The 18,279-nt window shown below is 39.0% G+C and overlaps 1 protein-coding gene across 4 annotated transcripts in view; it reads left to right on the top strand.

Moving 5' to 3' along the window:
- ENOX1 (ecto-NOX disulfide-thiol exchanger 1) overlaps positions 1 to 18,279 on the top strand; it is a 730,917-nt gene that overhangs the window by 66,878 nt on the left and 645,760 nt on the right. Inside the window, exon 2 of one of the 4 annotated variants that reach the window (XM_053563925.1) lies at positions 17,450 to 17,539. The exons of the other annotated variants lie outside the window; for them this stretch is intronic. The gene's annotated coding sequence lies outside the window, so the exon portion shown is untranslated. The remainder of the gene's footprint in view (positions 1 to 17,449; positions 17,540 to 18,279) is intronic. 4 annotated transcript variants of the gene reach the window in all.

Genomic DNA, 18,279 nt, shown 5'->3' with positions numbered 1-18,279 from the left:
CTTATATTTTCTGTTTTCCAGCCCCATTGTTACTCACACTTTTTGTGGGGAATGGGGTCTGGTTGGTTATCCAGGTATGAAGGAGTATCTGTCAGGTATGGAGAGAGATTTACCCTTCACTTCAGGTATACCTGAAGGATTCCAGGAGGGGGTTTAGTTGATTATAAGATCTATCTTGCAATTGGCCCGGCTTTTATTTTGCATTGTGCCCTTATGCAGTTAGATGTAATTTGTCTCAGCCTGGGTGCAGACTTTGCCACATCGCAGCAGTCTGAAGGGCAGGTGAACTTGCTTTGTCTTGCATTACTGGGGCTGATCTAAAGACTGGAGAAAATTCAGTTCGCATTGACAGCCAGTAACCCATAAACACCAGTATGCAGCACTGTCTGAACCCATGTTGAACTGCTTGAAACTACCAACTTAATTCTTACAGGGACTCTCTTTTAAGAAAACTTTGGACAAGGATTTATCTTAGTTTTTTTTTTTTTTTAACCTATCAGTAAATTGTCTTTTTCTTAAGCACATTGTAGTTTGGTGTTAGTTTTTTATTGTTTAGTGGTGGGAAGCCAGTTCACATTCAAATTTTTAAAAAAATAGTAGGGGGCTGATTGGGCACTCAACATTACTTGGTACATGTTTCTACCATGACTTGGTGTAAAATGAAACTATGTGAATGGAAGTACATTTTAGAGACTTATACATCAGTTTCTCACATGCTTTTAATTATATGAGGGTGGATATTTATGAACACACACAGAGTGAGAGGGATGTAGGCCCAGTGTACTTCCTGTCATTGCATGCTTAACCATAAGGAGGGGGAAAAGGCAAAAACTAAGAGAACATTATTGAATTGTGAAATAGGAATGGGTTCTGGGAGTTTGTCTCTCCATTCTGTATCTTTGGACAGTTCTGCCCATTGGCTGTTCAGGTGCAGGAGCAAGTGGCTATCTGGCTGGCTTGATGTTGCAAATGCCTTAAATTTATATTCATGTTCCAGAAGACTTCTCTAAGATTTGGAGTAAATTCTGATGCTGTTAATATTTATTTTACTTTTATTTCCCCTTTTTTTCTCTGCTTGGGATACGATGTTAATTAACTCTCACCTGTGAGACTTGTAGAGCTCATATTGCTTGTTTAATTTAGATTACAAGCCTAGAGGGCAAGCACCTTTCTTTTCTCTGTAGTGCTAAGGACCTCAATGGCAGAAATGTTTATTATTACTATGTATTATAATCATGATCTTCTGCTAAAATATTATGCTGATTGCATTTACTTAGAAATGATAGCTCTAGTTCTTTTTAACTTGAAAATATTTTATTTTGCTTTAAGCCACTTAGATGGTGATTTTGTAAGGAAGACTAAGCTAGATACCAAGTTGAAATGTAGTTTGAATGCATTTTTGAATTACACTGTGAGCCAATAGCAGTTATACCTTCAACATAAAGTATGTTTTAATAATTTTTAAATCTCCTCTAACTACAGAATGGCAATTTGATTTATTCCCTCCAATTATTCCTAATGAAAGAAAAACAAAATAGGACTGAGACTAAACATAAACAGGTTAGGTGAGGGAAAGGAATTATGATTGAGTTAAAACAGGTGGTCATAATATTCTGCTTAGACTATCTTCAACAGGAACTTGTAAAACATTATAAACTTTGTTATTGACTGTGGAAAGTTCTAACTATGGGAAGTGATGGAGAACTGAGGCACATACCAGAATAATTCAGTCCAAAAAACACTCTAAAGTATCTCAACAGAGTAAACCCCATTAATTAAAACTAACTTGGAAAGGCCAAGTAAATTAGTGAAGTTTAAATTAGAGTAATCTCGAGTGTGTGACAGATTGATGTGATTACCCAGGGTCCATTACCTAGAACTTGGCAGGAGTTCTCTGGAGTGGGGAGGAACTCGGAGGGAAGGTGGGTTTAGTGGGTCTGTGCATGTCATCTCTGCGTATTCATTTTATTCATTCAGTAGATGCTTGCTGGGCATCCATTATGTCATAGGCACTGCTCTGGGAAACTGGGAATGCACAAATGAGTGAGGCCTTGCCTCTGCCCTCAAGGACAAGACTCATCATAAAGTACAACCGTGCTTGAGAAGCAGTGTTACAGAGCAGACACAGCTACAGGGTATCATAGGAGCACCGAGAATGGGTGGCCACACTAGCCTAGAAGACAGATAATGCTTCCTGGAGGACATGATGTCTGAGCTGAGTCCTGCAAAATGAGCGTGAGGATGGAGGAATGGCTGGAACAAGAACACTCAGGTCAGAAGTGGTTCAGGCATTGCAGGAAGCTGCAAGTAGTTCTTGTCTCTCACAGGATGAGGGGCATGATGGGAAGGCTGGGCAGTGGGAAGCAGCTGGGCAGAAACCTGGGTTAAGAGTTTGGGCTTGGTCCAAGTAGATTAAATGGTAGAACTGAAGTTATAAAGCAAGAAGATGATGGAGTTGGTTTGTGTTTTATGAAGATCTCTGGGGTGTGGTTTCTTGATTAGAAGATGGATTTGAGAGTGGAGCAAGAAATATAGAACGAACCCCAGAGTACTTGTGTAGTTATCTGGTGGATTTAAGGTGCTAACAGCTGAGATTGAGAACAGAATTAGAGGATCAGGTTTATGGCAAAGAAGAGGAGAGTATTAATTTGATATGCCTGTGGGATATAAACAGTGTTTAGGTTGAAGATAGCTTTAAAGATATCACTTTCCACCTTGGTGCCCAGTGAGTATGGTGCCAGCCACATGGGGTTTGAGCCTGGACCTGGTCCTGCTAAGCAACAATGACAACTGCAACCAAAAAATAGCTGGGCATTGTGGCAGGTGCCTGTGGTCCCAGCTACTTGGGAGGCTGAGGCAAGAGAATTGCTTAAGTCCAGGAGTTTGAGGTTGCTGTGAGCTGTGACACCATAGCACTCTACCAAGGGCGACATAGTGAGACTCTTGTCTCATTAAAAAAAAAAAAAAAAAAAAAGATATCCCTTTCCCTCTTTTCCTTCTTTTCTTTGCTTCTTCAGTGTAGAAGTATTTAAAGTAGTCAACTACAGTAATGGGTTTAAGGTCATTCATGTAGATGAAATTGTGAGAATGGACAAGATTTCCCCCGTCCCCTGTGAGTAGAGGAAATGTCCCCTGAGAGCCTGGTGAAGATCCCCCAACCTCCCTGCACAGAGGAGAGGAGATCTTTCATAAGGTGGAGAGGGAACTTGCTCTGAAATGAGTGGGAAGGTCTTTTAGGGCAGGCGTCCTCAAACTGCGGCCCGTGGGTCACATGAAGTGGTGTGAATTATATTTGTTCCCGTTTTGTTTTTTACTTCAAAATAAGATATGTGCAGTGTGCATAGGAATTTGTTCATATATATATTTTTTTTAAACTATAGTCCAGCCCTCCAACGGTCTGAGGGACAGTGAATTGGCCCCCTGTTTAAAAAGTTTGAGGACGTCTGTTGTAGGGTAATAGAAGGGATTCTCCCTGGAGAGTAGTAGTAACCCTAAAGGGACCCAATACAGGGGAGAAAGCCTGCTATGCTTCCTGGACTTAGTTTACAAAATTTACTTTCTTTTTCTCCATAAAGACAACGTTTTCCTCCTTCACAAGAGAGGCATTTTTATTTTCAGCCTATTCTGTCATTTGATCATTTTATAATAGCCTTTAGTAAATTAACTTTTAAAACTTAATTCCACTAGAACTTCCAGCACCACGTTGAATAGTAAAGGTGACAGAGGACAACCTTGTCTGGTTCCAGTTCTAAGAGGAAAAGCTTTCAGTTTTACTCCATTCAGTAAAATACTAGCTGTGGGTTTGTCATAGATAGCTTCAATCAGTTTTAGAAATGTGCCACCTATGCCTATACTCTTCAGTGTTCTTATTAGAAAAGGATGCTGGATTTTATCAAATGCTTTTTCTGCATCTATTGAGAGGATCATGTGATCTTTATTTTTGCCTCTGTTAATATGGTGGATAACGTTTATGGACTTGCGTATGTTAAACCAGCCTTGCATCCCTGGGATGAAGCCTACTTGATCATGATGAATGACTTTTTTGATGATAAGCTGTAATCTATTGGCTAGGATTTTGTTGAGAATTTTTGCATCTATATTCATGAGTGAGATTGGTCTGAAATTCTCCTTTTTGTTTGGGTCTTTTCCTGGTTTTGGTATCAGGATGATGTTTGCTTCATAGAATGTGTTGGGGAAGATTCCTTCTTCCTCAATTTTTTGGAATAATTTCTGCAGTACAGGAATAAGCTCTTCCTTGAAGGTTTGATAGAATTCTGGAGTGAAGCCATCTGGACCAGGGCATTTTTTAGTTGGAAGATTTTTTATTGTTTCTTTGATCTCAGTGCTTGAAATTGGTCTGTTCAGGAGCTCTATTTCTTCCTGGCTGAGTCTAGGGAGAGGGTGTGATTCCAAATATTGATCCATTTCCTTCACATTGTCAAATTTCTGGGCATAGAGTTTCTGGTAGTATTCAGAGATGATCTCTTGTATCTCTGTGGGATCAATTGTTATTTCCCCTTTATCATTTCTAGTTGAGGTTACTACAGATTTTACTTTTCTATTCCTCATTAGTCTGGCCAATGGTTTATCTGTTTTATTTATTTTTTCAAAAAACCAACTCCTTGATTCATTAATTTTCTGAATGATTCTTTTGTTTTCAATTTCATTGATCTCTGATTTTATTTTGGATATTTCTTTTCTTCTACTGAGTTTAGGCTTCGATTGTTCTCCTTTTTCCAATTCCATAAGATGGCTTGTGAGATTGTTGATGTGCTCTCTTTCTGTTTTTCGAATGTAGGCATCTAAAGTGATGAATTTTCCTCTCAAAACTGCTTTTGCAGTATCCCACAGGTTTTGGTAGCTTGTGTCTTCATTGTTGTTATGCTCAAGGAAGTTAATGATTTCCTGTTTTATTACTTCCTGCATCCATCTGTTAATTCAACAGAAGATTGTTTAATTTCCATGCCTTTGTGTGGGGTTGAGCATTTTTGTTAGAGTTGAGTTCCACCTTTAGTACCTTATGGTCTGAGAAGATACAAGATAAAATTTCAATTCTTTTGATTCTGTTGATATTTGTTTTGTGTCCCAGGATATGATCAATTTTGGAGAATGTTCCATGGGGTGATGAGAAGAATGTATATTCTTTATCTTTGGGATGGAGTGTTCTATAATGCATCTGTCAAGCAGAGTTGTTCTAGGGTCTCAAGACGAATGGCTAACAAACACATGAAAAAATGTTCATCATCTCTATATATTAGAGAAATGCAAATCAAAACCACCCTGAGATGCCATCTAACCCCAGTGAGAATGGCCCACATCACAAAAATCTCAAAACTGCAGATGCTGGCGTGGATGTGGAGAGAAGGGAACACTTTTACACTGCTGGTGGGACTGCAAACTAGTACAACCTTTCTGGAAGGAAGAATGGCGAAACCTCAAAGCACTCAAGCTAGACCTCCCATTTGATCCTGCAATCCCATTACTGGGCATCTACCCAGAAGGAAAAAAATCCTTTTATCATAAGGACACTTGTACTAGACTGTTTATTGCAGCTCAATTTACAATCGCCAAAATGTGGAAACAGCCTAAATGCCCACCAACCCAGGAATGGATTAACAAGCTGTGGTATATGTTTACCATGGAATACTATTCAGCCATTAAAAAAAAAAATGGAGACTTTACATCCTTCGTATTAACCTGGATGGAAGTGGAAGACATTATTCTTAGTAAAGCATCACAAGAATGGAGAAGCATGAATCCCATGTACTCAATTTTGATATGAGGACAATTAATGACAATTAAGGTTATGGTGGGGAGGAAAAGCAGAAAGAGGGACAGAGGGAGGGGGGTGGGGCCTTGGTGTGTGTCACACTTTATGGGGGCAAGACATGATTGCAAGAGGGACTTTGCCTAACAATTGCAATCAGTGTAACGTGGCTTATTGTACCCTCAATGAATCCCCAACAATAAAAAAAACAAAACAAAACTTAATTCCACTTTGAACAAAACATTGGCTTCTAGAAGATAATGGGAAGATGACAGAGAATGCACGATGTGCTAAACATCAGCTTAGTTGGCAGCTTTCATTAAATTATTTTTAGTGCCAGTTTATTTTTCAAGACATAAATACTGTAAATAAAAGTTTTAAAAAATTAATAAATAGAAGAAAAATAGATAAGAAAATGAGCTTTTGGTGGGTTACTGTTAAGTTGCTTGAAAATAATTGTTTTATCTGTCATGAATGAATTGAGTGTTTCCTATGCTTGTTGTGCTTACATGGACATGTCCATTTTCCAGAAAATAATGCAAGAGGAACCTTTACTTAGAACTAGCTCAGTTATCCTAAATGCCAAATTTGCAGAGTAGGAATGCTATAATTTAATCAGAAGAGCAGCATTTTAATCTGAGTTAAATAGATATTTGTTTTGATCTTGTACTTTGTTAACATATATAATTATCTCCACAGTATATATTGAGTAAATATGATTACAGGGAATGTTGGATATTGTGGAATATTGAATGTTCTGTTTCATGATCTGCTGGTTTCTCACTGAATGACCTCAGGCAAAGCAGAGAACTTCTCTGGACCTCAGTTTTCTCATGTGTAAAACAAACGGACTGACTTAAGGGAGTGCTTTTGTGGTTATTATTATTATTATTGATCAAATGAATAAAGCTGAGAGAGAGTATATCAAGAGCTTAGCTGGCCAAAGAAAGGGCAGAGAGTTTCTCCTGCATTCCTTAATCAGCCACTCAGATTGTTTTTTTTTTTTCACACTGTAATATGTTTATTTGAACAAAACAATATTCTGAGTTAACTCATTTATTACATGATAAAAAACCACTTTTGATCCAAAAAATTCCTTCATAAAACTGCAGTACATTGGGTGTTGCCTGTGGCTCAAAGGAGTGGTGCGCTGGCCCCATATGCCGAAGGTGGTGGGTTTAAACCGAGCACCGGCCAAAAACTGCAAACCCCCCACCCCCAAACAAAAAACAAACCTGCAGTACGTTGTGCATGTAAATAGCATTATATTTTATATGCTAGCAAATATGATACTTTGAGAACAATGATATCAATCACATTTAAATTGTTAATTTGTCCTTTCTTCATTTTGTAGTTTGTTGATATTTCTAAATTTGTTTTATAATTACATAAGCACTGTAAGCTTAAGGCAGTGGTTTTCAGCCTTTCTAATGCTGCAATCCTTTAATACAGTTTCTTAACGATCTTCCACATACCTCCATTTGCCACTTAAAATAATTCAGACAAAATATTTTGCAAATGGCATGATTGTATTGTAATCATGTGGTCTATTTTTTCTCCAGCTTGTGTTTTATAGAAAAAGAGTTAGTGACACATAATCCCAAAGGAGTTAGTTGTCAGATAAATCTTGGGCAATGCTGCTTACCATATCCCTCTCTTAGAAATCCCCAGCGCGTCTCATAGTCTCCCAAGAAGTTCTCTTGTAAACAAATATAAGTTAAAAAAAAAAAAAACACAGCAGTTCCCAAGTGAATTTATGAGATTCCTATTTTATTCACACTCTATTGCCATCCTAGAGTCCTGCTGTTTTCAGTGTGTATTTTGGGGAAAAAAATGAGCTATTTGCCTAAGCTGTCAAGATGTTCACTGAGGGGATAGGATATTACAAGCCAGAGAGGTGAACAGTATTGCAGTGGATGCAGATGCCTGTCACCAACCTATGAGTTCTTGAAGTCTAAAAAGGACAGGAAAAATGATATGGAAACAAACAAAACAAAACTAAATGATTGGGGGGGTGGTGGCGCGGAGACAAGATAGCTGACTGAAGCCAACTTTCCACAGAGGCTCCTGTCTAGGAGAGTTAAAGGGCAGAAATTTAGCAAGTAACCTGGCAGATTAGAGCTGTGCCAAGAGAGAAGGTTGAAGAATGCACATCAACCCTGCTAAGGTGAGCTGCAACCCCAAGGATACAAACAAAAGGTACAAAATCCATCACCAAGTGGACAGGAGTCCTTTCCCCCATGAGAACGGCTTGGAGTACCCCATAAACAAACAAGCAGAGTTCAAAAGTCCTCCCATTACACTCCACAGGAGAGACCCTCTAAAAACTGGACCGATTTCCCCTACTAGGGTGCCATGGTGCTCTCCTGCCAAGCATAAAACTGTGTAAAACTGTATGTATTCTCTACATGCAATTCTGAGCTCCCAGCACTCCCCTCCACACTCACTCTGAGGTTTGGAGGCCTGTCCCCCAGGAGTCCAGATTCTTGGGTGTTTTCTCGAGAGGTGTGGACAGGGACTGGGCTGCTGCTGGTCAGTGCTGATTCTGCGGCAGGGGAGTAAGGAGAGGATGGTCAGCTGAGAGGAAACCATACAAGAGCTGCAGTGCCCTGAGGTACAGAGCAGTAGCCATTTTTCCACTAGGGTTGGTGGGTTCAAACTCAGCCTTGGCCTGCTAAATAATAATGACAATGGCAATAACAAAACAACTGGGCATTGTGGTGGGGGCCTGTAGTCTCAGCTACTTGGGAGACTGGGGCAAGAGAATCACTTAAGCCCAAGAGTTGGAGGTTGCTGTGAGTTGTTGCCAAAAATGGCTCACCCCTGGATATTCCGGAGTCACACCCCCTGTCTCTCTGGGTAACTAGAGGAGACCTGGCATCTTCTCAGGTGGCAACCACCGGCGGAACAAATCTGGGACGGAAACATAGGCCCCATGAGTAAAGGGTTTGCCTGAGGTGGTACCAGCCTGGGTGGACCACGGGGACTAGAAAACACATGCGCAGAGCTGGCTGATTGCCAGGGTGGGACTGACCCAGAGAACTGCTTTACTGAGTCTAAGACGCACCCGGCCCCCAGTGGATCGTCAGCCTAAACAGAGGGCAGGCAGAGGCTACAACTGACAGGTAACTGTGCTACGAATACAAACTACAGCTGAGCCGGATGGCGGCACAGACAGGGCCTGAGGCACTGGTTCTGTGAACTCAAAACAGCTTCTCTTCTGCAGGGTAATTTAGCAGGGACAGAAACAAATTTGGCAAAGTTGTTCTGTTCTGTCAGTAACATCAATCAGGGGCGGAGATGGAACTGAGTGAACAGCCCTAGCCTCCATTAAACACCCGAGGTTGTCAGGCCTCTCCTCCCCCTGCTGGATAGTGCCAGAGAACAGCAGCCTGGCTGAGAAGACATAGATCTCCTTGTGAGATTCAGGCAGGTACAAACCCCTCAAGGATCTGCTCATTGGAGGCAATTGGGTCACATCCCTGCAGGGTTATCAGTGACTTGTGTGAAAGAGGTGCAAGGTGGGGAAGGAGGCATCAATCTTCCCAGACTAATCTATTTGCTGGGTGGGACTTCACAGAGCACCGGAGCAAGGCATATTTGAGTTGTTAGCAGACCCCTGTCATCTAGTTGCCAGAGACCTTTTAAACTCTCCCACCTGAGACAGGTGCTGACTGAGACAATTGATTTGGACCTTTTGAACTGAGACAATCACCCGAGGACTATCCAAGTGGCACCCTGGGTGTGTGTTGTTGGAAGGTTTGATTTTCCTTTTCCAATTGTTGCCTGTGGGGGGTGGGGTGACTTAATTGCTGGTATATCTCCACAGCTGAGACTTCAACTCAGAGTAACTGTTTCACTAGGGTCGGACAGAGAGCAGCTGAAAACAAGACAGAGCCCCACTTAGCCCCACCACACCAAGCAGGTCCCCAGTTTGTCAGGCCGTAGCACTGTACGGACCCTCGGCTAAGCTCCAGGGTAAAGGTACAGACACCAATCCTAGCTTTTGGGCAAAGGGCTGGTTAATCACTACTCCTGGAGCCCCAAACCCAAATGTTTTATCCACTCATCTAGACAAACGGTGTAAAATAATCATGGGGCGGAATCAGCGGGAAAAGTCTAGTAACTTGAATAACCAGAGTAGATCACCCCCACAAGGAAAGATATGGCAGATGTAACTGAAGATCCCATTCATAAACAGATGGCTGAGATGTCAGAAATTGAATTCAGAATTTGGATTGCAAACAAGATTAATAGAATGGAGGACAAGTTGGAATTAGAAATTCGAGGAGTAATTCAAAAGTTGGAATTAGAAATTCGAGGAACAATTTTTTTTTTTTTTTTATTGTTGGGGATTCATTGAGGGTACAATAAGCCAGTTACACTGATTGCAATTGTTAGGCAAAGTCCCTCTTGCAATCATGTCTTGCCCCCATAAAATGTGACACACACTAAGGCCCCACCCTCCTCCCTCCATCCCTCTTTCTGCTTCCCCCCCCATAACCTTAATTGTCATTAATTGTCCTCATATCAAGATTGAGTACATAGGATTCATGCTTCTCCATTTTTGTGATGCTTTACTAAGAATAATGTCGAGGAACAATTTAAACGTTGTCTCAAGAATTCAACTAATTTAAAGATAAAAGCACCAAAGTATTTTCCCCATTGAAGCAAGAATTTGCAGTCTTCAAAGATCTGAAAAATACAGTAGAATCCCTCATTAACACAATGGAACAAGCAGAAGAAAGGGTTTCTGACATTGAAGACAAAGCTTTTGAAAGCTCCAAAACTCTCAAAGAGGAAGACAAATGGAGAGCCAAAACGGATCATTCTCTCATAGATCTCTGGGATAATTCAAAGAAGGCTAATATCCACCTCATTGGAATCCCTAAAAGTGATGAAGTGGCTTTGCAAGACATAGAGGCTCTTCTCCATGAAATTATGAAAGAGAATTTTCCAGACATGCCAAGAGATTCTGAAATTCAGATAGCAGGCAGTTTCAGAAACCCAGCACAACACAACCCGAATAAGACATCCCCCAGGCACATTGTAATTAACTTCACCAAAGTTAATATGAAGGACAAAAATTCTGAAGGCAGCCAAACGTGAGTAAACCATAACATACAAAGGGAAGAGTATGAGAATGACTGCAGATCTCTCTGCTGAGACCTTTCACGCCAGAAGAGGGTGGTCATCGACATTTAATCTTCTAAAACAAAATAATTTTCAACCCCGGATCCTGTATCCAGCTAAACTGAGTTTCATTTATGATGGAGAAATTAACAACATTCACATGTTGAAGAAATTTGCCATAACCAAACCAGCTCTTCAGGATATTCTCAGACCTATCCTCCATAATGACCAGCCCAATCCTCTACCCCAAAGATAAACTCACTCAGAAACTTTTGACCAAACTCCAACCTCCACAGTGGCAAAAGGATTAAAAAATGTCCCCTGGACTTTCCATAAACTCAATATCCAAAATTTTACCTGACTTATCAATATTCCCCATTAATGCAAATGGCTTAAAATGTCCTCTAAAGAGGCACAGGTTGGCTGACTGGATACAAAAACTCAGGCCAGATATTTGCTGCATACAAGAATCTCATCTTACCTTAAAAGATAAATATAGACTCAGGGCGAAAGGATGGTCATCCATATTTCTGGCAAATGGCAATCAGAAAAAAGCAGGTGTTGCAATTCTATTTGCAGATACAATAGGCTTTAAACCAACAAAAGTAATGAAGGATAAGAATGATCACTTCATATTTTTTTAAGGTCGATACTCAATATGATGAGATTTCAATTATAATATTTATGCACCCAACCAGAATGCACCTCAATTTATAAGTGAAACGCTAACAGACACGAGCAAGTTGATTTCCTCCAGCTCCATAATGGTCAGAGATTTCAAAACTCCTTTGGCAGTGTTGGATAGAACCTCCAAAAAGAAGCAGAGCAAAGAAATTTTAGATTTAAACCTAACCATCCAACATTTGGATTTAACAGACATTTACAGAACATTTCATCCCAAGAAAACTGAATACACACACTTCTCATCAGTTCACAGAACATACTTCAAAATTGGTCACATCTTAGGTCACAAGTCTAACCTCAGTAAATTTAAAGGAATAGAAATAATTCCTTGCATCTTCTCGGACCACCATGCAATAAAAGTTGAACTCAGTAACAACAGGAATCTACATACTCATACAAACACAGGAAAATTAAACAACCTGATGCTGAATGATAGCTGGGTCATAAATGAGATTAAGAAGGAAATTGTCAAAATTTTGGAACAAAATGACAATGAAGACACGAATTATCAGAACCTCAGGGATACTGCAAAGGCAGTCCTAAGAGGGAAATATATAGCACTGCAAGCCTTTCTCAAGGGAATGGAAAGAGAGGAAGTTAACAACTAAATAGGACATCTCAAGCAACTGGAAAAGGAAGAACATTCCAACTCTAAACCCAGTAGAAGAAAAGAAATAACCAAAATTAGAGCAGAATGGAAGAAGCCCAAGTGTCCATTGACCCATGAATGGACTAGCAAATTGTGGTACATGTATACCATGGAATATTATGCAGCCTTAAAGAAAGATGGAGACTTTACCTCTTTCATGTTTACATGGATGGAGCTGGAACATATTCTTAGTAAAGTATCTCAAGAATGTAAGAAAAAGTATCCAATGTACTCAGTCCTACTGTGATGCTAATTTATAGCTTTCATATGAAGGCTATAACCCAACTATAGCACAAGAATATGGGGAAAGGACCAAGGTAGGGAAAAGGAGGGGGGAGCTTAGGGTAGAGGGAGGGTAATGGGTGTGGCCACACCTATGGTGCATCTTAGAATGGGTACAGGCGAAACCTACTAAATGCAGAATATAAATGTCTACATACAATAACTAGCAAAATGCCATGAAGGCTACGTTAAACAGTTTGATGAGAATATTTCAGATTGTATATGAAACCAGCACATTGTACCCGTTGATTGTACTAATGTACACAGCTATGATTTAACAATAAAAAAAAAGGAAATAACATCGCAGGATGATGATGTAAATTTGAATTATGGAGAAACAACACATAGTGTTTTTACAAATGTCTCCAGCACTGAAGGTGCAATATGTATGGAAAATGTATTTGTTACTTCCCTATATTACAAACTTAACTTAGCGTTCTATATTTTATTTGTCAAACCTTACAACTGTAAAATAAACACATTGTCAGTTGTTTTGAAAATAAAATAAATTAGAGCAGAATTAAATGAAATTGAAAACAAAAGAATTATACAACAGATCAATAAATCAAAGTTGGTTTTTAGGAAAGGTCAATAAAATAGATAAATCTTTGGCTAACCTAACCAGGAAAAAAAAGAGTAAAATCTTTAGTTTCATCAATCAGAAACGAGAAAGACGAAATAACAATAGACTCCTCAGAAATTCAAAAAATCCTTAATGAATATTACAAGAAACTGTATTCTCAGAAATATGAAAATCTGAACGAAATTGACGAGTACTTGGGAGCATGTCACCTTCCAAGACTTAGCCAGAATCAAGTGGAAATGTTGTGAACAGGCCTATATAAGATCTGAAATAGAATCAACCATAGAAAATCTCCCTGAAAAGAAAAGCCTGGGACCAGATGGCTTCACTTCAGAATTCTACCAAACCTTTAAAGAGGAACTAGTACCTATATTACCCCACCTGTTCCAAAATACAGAAAAAGAAGACGACTACCCAACACATTCTATGAAGCAAACAAGACCCTGATCCCCAAACCAGGAAAAGACCCAACAAGAAAAGAAAATGATAGACCAATATCAGTAATGACTTTAGATGCTAAAATATTCAACAAGAACCAGCAAACAGAATCCAGAAACACATCAAACAAATTATACATCATGACCAAGTGGGTTTTATCCCAGGGTCTCCAGTCTGGTTCAATACATGTAAATCTATAAATATAATTCAGCACATAAACTAATTAAAAAGCAAAGACCATGTGATTCTCTCAATTGATGCAGAAAAAGCTTTTGATAATATCTAGCATCCCTTCATGATCAGAACATTTAAGAAAATTGGTATACAAGGGACATTTCATAAACTGATAGAGGCCATCTGCAGCAAACCCACAGTCAATATCATATTGAATAGAGTTAAATTGAAATCATTTCCATTCAGATCAGGAGCCAGGCAAGGTTGCTTATTGTCTCCATTGTTCTTTAACATTGTAATGGAAGTTTTAGCCATGGCAATTAGGGAAGAAAAGGCAATCAAGAGTATTCATATAGGGTCAGAAGAGATCAAACTTTCACTCTTTGCAGATGATATGATTGTATATCTAGAAAATACCACGGATTCTACTATAAAACTCTTAGAAGTGATCAAGGAATACAGCAGTGTCTCAGGTTACAAAATCAACATTCATAAATCGGTAGCCTTTATATATACCAGCAATAGTCAAGCTGAAAAAACAGTTAAGGACTCTATTCCATTCACAGTAGTGCCAAAGAAGATGAAATATTTGGGAGTTTACGTAACAAAGGATGTGAGAGATCTCTATAAAGAGAACTATGAAACTCTAAGAATAGAAATAGTTGAAAATGTTAATAAATGGGAAAACATACCATGCTCATGGCTAGGAAGATTCAAAGTTGTTAAAATGTCCATATTACCCAAAACAATATACAATTTCAATGCAATCCCTATTAAAGCTTCACTGTCATACTTTAAAGATCTTAAAAAAATAATACTTCATTTTATAAGGAATCAGAAGAAAACTCGAATAGCCAAGACATTACTCACAAATAAAAAAAAGCAGGGGGAATCACGCTACTGGACCTCAGACTACACTATAAATCGATAGTCATCAAAATAGCATGGTATTGGCACAAAAACAGAGAGGTAGATGTATGGAACAGAATAGAGAACCAAGAGATGAACCCAGCTACTTACTGTTATTTGGTCTTTGAGAAGCCAATTAAAAACATTCAGTGGGGAAAAGATTCCCTATTTAACAAATGGTACTGGGCTGGCAACCTGTAGAAGACTGAAACTGGACCCATACCTTCCACCATTAACTAAGATAGACTCTCACTGCATGAAAGATTTAAACTTAAGACATGAAACTATAAAAATACTAGAGGAAACTGCAGGGAAAACTTCTGAAGAAATCGGTCTGGCCGAATATTTTATGAGGAGTACCGCCCGGGCAGTTGAAGCAGCTTCAAAGATACACTACTGGGACCTGATCAAACTAAAAAGCTTCTGCACAGCCAAGAACACAGTAAGTAAAGCAAGTAGACAGGTCTCAGAATGGGAGACGATATTTGCAGATTATGTCTCCAACAAAGTTTTAATAACCAGAATCCACAGAGAAGTCAAATGTATAAGCAAGAAAAGAACACGTGATCACATCGCAGGCTGGGCAAGGGACTTAAAGAGAAACTTCTCTGAAGAAGACAGGCGCACGGCCTACAGACATATGAAAAAATGCTCATTATCCTTAATCATCACAGCAATGCAAATCAAAACTACTTTGAGATACCATCTAACTTCAGTTAAGATTAGCCCATATCACAAAATCCCAAGACCAGAGATGTTGGCGTGGATGTGGAGAAAAGGGAACACTTTTACACTGCTGGTGGGAATGCAAATTAATACATTCCTTTTGGAAAGATGTTTGGAGAACACTTAGAGATCTAAAAATAGGCCTGCCATGCAATCCTTTAATTCCTCTATTAGGTATATACCGAGAAGACCAAAAATCACATTGTAACAAAGATATTTGTACCAGAATGTTTATTGCAGCCCACTTCATAATTGCTAAGTCATGGAGAAAGCCCAAGTGCCCATCGATCCACCAATGGATTAATAAATTGTGGTATATGTACACCATGGAATATTATGCAGCCTTAAGGAAAGATGGAGACTTTACCTCTTTCATGTTTATGTGGATGGAGCTGGAACATACTGTTCTTAGTAAAGTATCTCAAGAATGGAAGAAAAAGTATCTGATGTACTCACGCCTATTATGAAACTAATTTATGGCTTTCAAAAGCTGTAACCCAGTTATAACCTAAGAATATAGGGAAGGGGGAGAGGGAGGGGAGGATGGGCGGAGGGAGTGTGATTTGTGGGATTACACTTATGGTGTATCTTACAAGGGTACACGTGAAACTTAATATAATGTAGAATATAATTGTCTTAACATAATAACTAAGAAAATGCCAGGAAGGGTATGTTAACCAGTATGATGAAAATATGTGAAATGGTATATAAAACCTGTGTATGGTGCCCCATGATCACATTAATGTACACAGCTATGATTTAATAGAAAAAACCAACAAACACTAAATGCTTTTTTCCTCTCTCAAGTCTAAACTGACAAGAGCTCCCATTTTGTGCAGATTTTCTTTAATTACATATTAAGGAAGAGAATAGAAGTAAAATTTATGAAGTCGAGTTTTTTTTTATTCTTTTATTATGTGAAAAAAAATTTCTCTGACTTGTAAAAATCTGGCCTAGTTTGATTCACTTTGCTCCATACCTACCTAATTCCCTTTAGCCGTCTGCAGGGAAGAAGGAAAAGAAAGATGAGAAGAACAAAGGATATAAGAAGGTTTGGGGAAAATTGGATTTATAAAAGCCTAAATTATTTAATAATTTTTAATACCTTTATTAATAATGGCAGTTGGTGCCATAGCCTTTAGTATGTTAAACTATTACTACGCTTTTATTATAGTAGAAAACAGTGTTGGGGAAACTTTTGTTTTAAAGTTAAAATGACTTCTTGTTATATACTGGTGATATTAGTGTTTATATCAGATGTGCTAATATGGTCATTTTGGATCTACAAGTAACCATTTTTAAAATTTGATAATATTAATGGTAATAATTTTAGCATGCAAGTCATTTACAAAAACTTTCAAAGTTGATAATATTTTTCGAATTGTTTCATTAAGTTAGGGGTGAGGACACTGGGGAGGAGTAAAGTGGGAGGGAGAGAAGAGAGGGGCTGTTGAGTCCTCTCTTTCACTCGGCCATCTGACCGTAATATAAACCCCCCCATACTCCTTCCTAATCTTTCTTCTCTCTTCCATCTTCACCACCATGGGCTTCAGCACCATCTTTTACCATCTCCCATTCTCCTCTTGGCAAGCCCACTGTCAATCAGGAACTAAAACATGCCTAAACTAAACTTTTTGAACAACTTTGTAAGGATGTCCTACTTACGTTGTTTGTTAACCAAGAAGAAAAACACATGGATTGAATTCATTTTCCTCTTCGTTAACATTGTCTGCTGAGAGTGAGGGATGGGACAATTTGGAGTATTTTTACAAAGCAGAACTTCATTTGGAAGTGGAGGAGGTGAGAATTATCCACCATTGCTGGATCTAGAGGAAGACATTGCTGTCTGTTCTCATCTGGCTGAACATGCATGATGAGGATTTAGCCCCAGAATAATTTGGGGAACATCTGCCTTTGCTCTAGAGTCTGAGATGGTGAGAAGTACTCTAGGATACAGCTGGGAGGTCAGGGCTAACACCTGGGAATAGGGAAACTAGCACTGAGAAGTGTGGGTGTACTTTTATACGCGACTTTTAGCTTTGAGGTAAAAGTCAAAGACTTCTGCTTGAAGGAAACAATGCATTTCTTCACTGTCTTTCTTTAGAGCTGAATTCTGATCCAGAGAGAATTTCTACTTCCCCTATCAAGATCAATTCTTCCCCTTTGTTGTTTAAAGCCTGCGTATGCTTGTTGGGTGAGTAAGGTGTTTCCCCAGCAGTTCATTTTTTAAAGTTCATGCAGATGACTAGAGTGGTCACTGAATGCTAAAAGTTGAAATATGAAAAATTGTTTTACAGAAGTCAGAGTTTAAAACCATAAGGTTTTCTTTGTCCTATGGTATATGATTTTTTTGGGTTAATATTTTTTTTCAATTCCAGGACCATTCTTTGTTTTGTTCTTTTGTGGTATGAATAATATGGTTTGCTTTTAAAAAGTATTGTTATCATGCACTCCTAGGACCATATCTTGATGCAAAAAAAAAGGTAAGATAATCAAAACTAAGTGGCTCATAGTCGGTTGGGAGTAGAAGCTAGCTGTACAAATAATAACAGCAGAGAGCAGCAGCCACTTTGCTTGCAGAAATTTCTTCCTTGTGGAAGATAAATTTGACATGGGAGACAAAAGATATGCTCTTATTTATAAAATTCTTGCTGTCTGGTTTGTGCCTTTGTCTCAGGGAGAGGAATGTGGCTTTGGCTTACTGTGTTCACTCTCTCTGTCCCCTGTTCGGGACCCATCCAAGAAATAGAACAACATCACTACTTCTGAGGTCTGTTTTCTTAGGTTGGCACTGATTAAAAAGACCCACATAGCCATATCTTGCTCCCTTCAGGTTCAAGCATTTCAGAGAACCAAGCGTTATTTTTAGTCATTGTGTTGGGGCACAGAGTGCTTGGCTTATATAAAGTTGCTTAATCAGCAGTCAAGGAAACC

Source organism: Nycticebus coucang, chromosome 15 (assembly GCF_027406575.1).
Source record: "Nycticebus coucang isolate mNycCou1 chromosome 15, mNycCou1.pri, whole genome shotgun sequence".
NCBI lineage: Eukaryota > Metazoa > Chordata > Mammalia > Primates > Lorisidae > Nycticebus > Nycticebus coucang.
The sequence above is the reverse complement of the archived record's forward strand: the minus strand, read 5'-3'. Positions and strand labels throughout refer to the sequence as shown.